Source organism: Narcine bancroftii, unplaced genomic scaffold (assembly GCF_036971445.1).
Source record: "Narcine bancroftii isolate sNarBan1 unplaced genomic scaffold, sNarBan1.hap1 Scaffold_152, whole genome shotgun sequence".
NCBI classification, from domain to species: Eukaryota; Metazoa; Chordata; class Chondrichthyes; order Torpediniformes; family Narcinidae; genus Narcine; species Narcine bancroftii.
The window spans coordinates 2,164,005-2,169,860 of NW_027211887.1; positions in this window are offsets into that span (position 1 = coordinate 2,164,005).

Below are 5,856 nucleotides of genomic sequence, written 5' to 3' on the forward strand. Positions count from 1 at the left end.
CCCCAAAACCTTAGAGAAATGTATCAAATATTCCCTGATTGGTCTGCCAACATTACAACATTGATTTAATTTCTATAGCCATGTGTTTCAAATATAAACACCACATATAAATAAAAAAGAATAATTACTTACATTATATGTTAATTTTTCTAAATATAGACAAGAGTGCAATCCGTTATGCCATCTTTGCAAGTTTATATTCTTCCATGTGACAGCTATATATTTTCTCGCTACTGCTAACCCAAATCTTAACAAAGCCAAATATGGTTTAGGCATTTTGAATCAACAAATGGAACATTAACATAACCCAACAAACATATTTTTGGATCCATTAAATATCCCTTTGAAACAAATCCCTCAAAAATTTTATAATTTCCTCCCAAAAATGCTTAATTTTCTTTCACGACCAAACTGAATGTACAAAAGTAACTTTCTGCTCTCTACATCTAAAACAGAAATCTGTTAAACTGAATCCATATCTCTTCAATTTCTCAGGGGTTGAATATAATTGATGCAAAAAATTCTAATTGACCATAGTATACCTCACATTAATTAACTTGGTAACACCGTCAACACACAGTTTTGACCATTCCTCCCATGTCAAAATAATATTTAATTCTTTCCCATTTGTCTTTTTCCATTTTCTCCTGCAACAACCTATACATATCAGAAATAAAGCATTTTTCACCTTTATCTGCAATTAATAATTCAAATTTCTTTTGACCTGGTAAATTTATTTCCTTCCCATAATTCTTCTTTAAATAATCTCAAAGTTGGTAATAAACAAAGAATTTGATGCAATACCATATCTTTCCTGCAACCTTTTAAATGAACAAAACCTCCCTGCTTCAAAACAATCTATTACATTCACTAATCCTTTAATTTCCCAATCTTTTAAGTAAGGATTCTATCATGAAAAGGGAATTAATTTATTCTGATATAATGGTGATCTTATCGAAACTATTCCGATAGAATCAAGAATTAAATTGCGATTTTACCAAATATTCATTATATGTCGAAAAACGGATAATTTAAATTCTTGTAACAATAAAGGATTCCATTTATAAATGAAATGATTAATATTATTTTCCAAAATCTGAGCCATCTTTATCTTTGCCCACCTAGGAGATTGTTGATTATCAAATAACCAATTAATAAACTTCATCGGTGCCACCTCATAATAATTATAAAAACAATGTAATTGCAAACCACCCAATTTATAATGCCAAGTCCATTTTTGGAAAGAAACCCTCGATAATTTACCTTTCCATAAGAATAACCCAACTATGCAAGGAATAGATTGAAAAAAGTATTGTACTCGAGCATAAATGTTCATCTTTATGCAATTCACTCTTCCTATTAAGGTCAGTGGTAAATCTTTCCACTTATCTAAATCAATTTTAACCTTATTTAATAAAGGTACATAATGCAAAATAAATAATTCATGATCATTTTTATTTACAACTATTCCTAAATATTTAATTTTATTTGACCATCTAAATTTAGTAATTTGTCTACAATCCATAAAATCTTCTTCTGCTATTGGTAAAACCTCACTCTTTTCCCAATTAATCTCATATCCCGATAATTTACCATACTTATTCAACAAGTCCTGTGATAATTTTAGTGAAGTTTTTGGATTAGTTAAATATACAAAAACATCATGTGTAAATAAGCTAATTTTATTTTCATTTTCTCTCACTTTAAGTCCTCTAACACCAAAATCATGTCAAACAGCCTGAGGTAAAGGTTCTGTCACCAAAGCAAGTAAAGCAGGTGAAAGAGGAAAACCCTGTCTTGTAGAACAAGATAAATTAAAAGATTTTGAAATCTCACCATTCGTTATTACCCTTGTCGTAAGTTCTGCATATAAAGCCCTAACACAACCCCTAAAAAATGGAACAAAATTAAATTTTTCCAATACTTTAAACAAAAACTTCCACTCAACTCGATCAAATGCCTTCTCAGCATCCAAAGATATATCCGTTGGTTGATTATCTTGTTGTTTTTAGCATTAATTAATGAAATCAATTTAACTATATTATCTGATGACAATTTAACTACATTGTCTTTGACAAACCCTACCAGATTGTTACGTAAAAAAATTTGGCAAATAATTCACTAACCTATTATCTGAAACTTTTGACACCAATCTATAATCAACATTTAATAATGATATCGGTCTGTAAGGTGACACTTTTAAAGAGTTCCTTTCTTTTTTTAGGTATAACTGTAATCAATGCTTTTGAGAAAGATTCTGGAAATACATCCATTTTAGTTGCTTGTTTCAAAACATCTTTATATAATGGAAATAATAAATCATTAAATTTTTTATAAAACACCACCTTAAATCCATCCTCTCCAGGAGATTTTCCATCAGGCATCGATTGCAAAGCTTCTCTCAATACTAATTCAGTAAATAAAATATCTAAATTCTTTACCTCAAATTCATTCAACACTGGCAAATTTAAACTAGATAAAAATAAATCAATTTGATCCATTTTTTGATAACCCTCTGACATATATAAATTTTCATTAAATTTTAAAAATTCATCAGTATTCATTTATGTAATTTCTCCATTCTTCCTAATAGCATTAATTGTCCTTGATACTTGCTCAGTTTTATGTTGCCATGCCAAACCATATGCACTCTTTCTCCCAATTGATAATAACATTGTTTAGACTCCAACATCATTTTCTCATATTGATACGTTTGTAAATTATAACGTAATTTCACTTTAGATAAATTTATCCTTTCATCCTCTGTATAATTTTTTAAATTTTTTTTCTCCAAGCCTTCGATTTCCTTTTCCAAATTTAAACTTACGAATAAATAGTTTTTTTCTCTCTTAGTTGTATAGCTAATTATTTGTCCCCTCAAATATGCTTTTAAAGCATCCCACAAAATAAATTTACTTTGAACTGAATTTTCTTTCATTTGTAAATAAAAAATAATTTGATCTCTCATCTACTAAATGAAATCTGGTCTCTTCAATAACTTTTCATTAAACCTCCATCGATAAGCTGTCTCAGTTAATTCAGTCCCTAAACATTTAATGAAGGATATGAGAATAACCTACTTTTATATTCTGCAAAATTAAATCTACTTGTAAATGCACAGAAATCAAAAATACATTTATTCTAGAGAAAGAATTATGCCGAGCTGAATAAAGTGAATAATCTTTCTCAGTTGGATTTAATTTCCTCCAAATTTCCACTAAATTTAAATCCTCCATCATCTTAAACAGTCTTTTTGCCATTTTAGTTCTTTCAACAATTTTTGGAGATTTGTCCAACAAGGGATCCAAACAACAGTTAAAATCTACTCCGACTAACACATTCCCATATGCCTGATTCGAATTTAAAAATGTCGCTGAAAAAAATGTCTGATCATCTTCATTTGGTGCATAAACATACATTAAAGTCCAACTTTCAGAAAAAAATCTTCCAATTAACAATCAGTACTCTTCCAACATTATCAAAAAAAATCCACAGCAAAATGTTTTTTTTTATTAACTAATATCACCACGCCTCTAGTTTTAGAGTTTAATGAAGAAAAAATTACATGTCCTGACCAATCTCTCTTCAACTTCAAATGTTCTTTTTCTGTCAAATGAGTCCTTTGCAAAAATACAATATCTACTTTTAGCTTCTTTAAATTTTTATTTTTTCTGCCTTTTTCTCCTTTGATTGTAATTCAAAAGATACATTTTTACGTATCAAAATAGCTACATCTTTAGCCTTAGAATTAAATGAAGAAGAATATACATGCCCAACCCAGTTCCTTTTTAATTTCACGCTTTCCTTCACATTCAAATGTGTTTCTTGTAAAAAAGCAATATCAATTTTCATTTCCTTAATATATGCCAAGACCCGCTTACGTTTAACCTAACTATTTAATCCTTGAACATTAAAAGTAGCAAACCTCAACTTTGACATATCTACTATTATTACTAAATACCAATAATATCTTTATATAAAAACTCAAATTAATGTATATAGGCCCTCCAATAAAAAAATCACAAATTAAAAACTAAAAAAAAATTAAAAATAAAAAAAATTTAAAAATAAAGAAAAAGAAAAAAAAAAGAAACCCCCCCCCCAAAAAAAAAACTACCAAAAGGTAGTAATCCCCTAAACAAAAATTGGGTGTGGGTCACCCACCAGTGGCTGATGACTAGTAAAGAAAGTCCAAATCTCTCCTTGCCCAGCCAAACAGTCAGTAACATCAAAATATTATAAGAACAAAAGAAAAAATAGAATAAGAAAATTCTTTTAACCCAAAAGACTCCAATCTTGAAAATCCCATTTCAGAAGTTGGACTCTTTCCATTCCTGTTTTTTTCCCATTTTTGCCATTTCTTCCTTTTCCAGAGCTACCAAAGTTTTCTTTAGGAGATAATGCTGGACTATGTGTTTGTCCTCTTATATCTGGCCATGAGTCAGCAAAAATCATTGCTTCACAATCAGTTTCAAAAAACCAAAATTGATAGACTCCGTAAAACACCTTCAACACTGCAGGGTAACGAAAAGTAGACTTATAACCTTTATGTCACAAAACTTCTTTAACTGGATTGAATCGACGTCGACCTGATGCATTTCCAACAATGGAGACATTTTCCTGTGTGCTCCCTCCATTGAAATCAAAAGGCTTTCTACTTCTTGGGAACACGCACCTTCTTCCGGGGAATGGGTAATTCCAGTGCCATCCTTCATTTGGTAGCAATAGATTTTTTTTCACCCCCCACAGGAAATCTTTGGGGTCTAGTCAATGAAGAAATTGAGCCAAGGGCTGTTTCAGGTCGTCTAGGCCCCAGATCCTCAGCACTTTGAAAATGTATATTCTTATGAACTTGAGGTTTAATCTTTTTACCATTAGTGGCCAAAATAATTCCTTGATACTTTAAACTAAAATTTAAAAAGTTTAAACTTGAAAACAAAGGGTTAAAAAACAGGTATTTAAAAATCTGGCCAGAGAGGTCGAGATTACATGTCTAGACTCTACGCTATCTTGCCACGATCCCTACTTTTAGCTTCTTAATATAATCTATCACACATTGCCTTTTTATTGGGTGATTTAAACCCTTAACATTAACAATTGTAAAACTTAAATTACTTATTACAACTTACACAATGGCACCCAATCTTTCACAATTAACTTAAACAAAAATCCTCAAACAACAACAAAAAACACTTAAACCCCCCCCCGAAAAAACTGCAACACACTCGAGACACATACCCCAGACACATACCCCAACAATCACACACCTCCCACACACACACCCTACACACAACCCCCAACACACACGCTCCAGACACTCACTCCACACATACAAGGCCCGACTCACACCCCCCACAATCACACACCTCCCACATGCACACCCCACACACACATACACATCCCAGGAACACACCCTCACGCTCACAAACTCCCACACATACACTCTGCGCACACACACACACACACACACACATATCCCCCATACACATACTCCCCCACACACAACCTCTGACAGATATACACAAACACCCTCCGACATTCATACACACCTTCCACACCCTCACTCCACAAACACCCAATGCACCCACAGTCCCCTTCCCACACACCACACCTACACATATACCCCGACGCACAACCCAGAAACACCGCCCACATACACCCCTCACACACACTTTCACACATGACCACCTCCCACACACAACTCACAAAATCAACTCCCAGCCACACATCCCACACATAAACGCACACTCACACTCACCCGATACAACCCCTGGACAGATAAACCTCCCACACACATACCCGTACACACATCCTCTCACACTCAGTCCCCCCCACACACACCCACCCACACCCCAT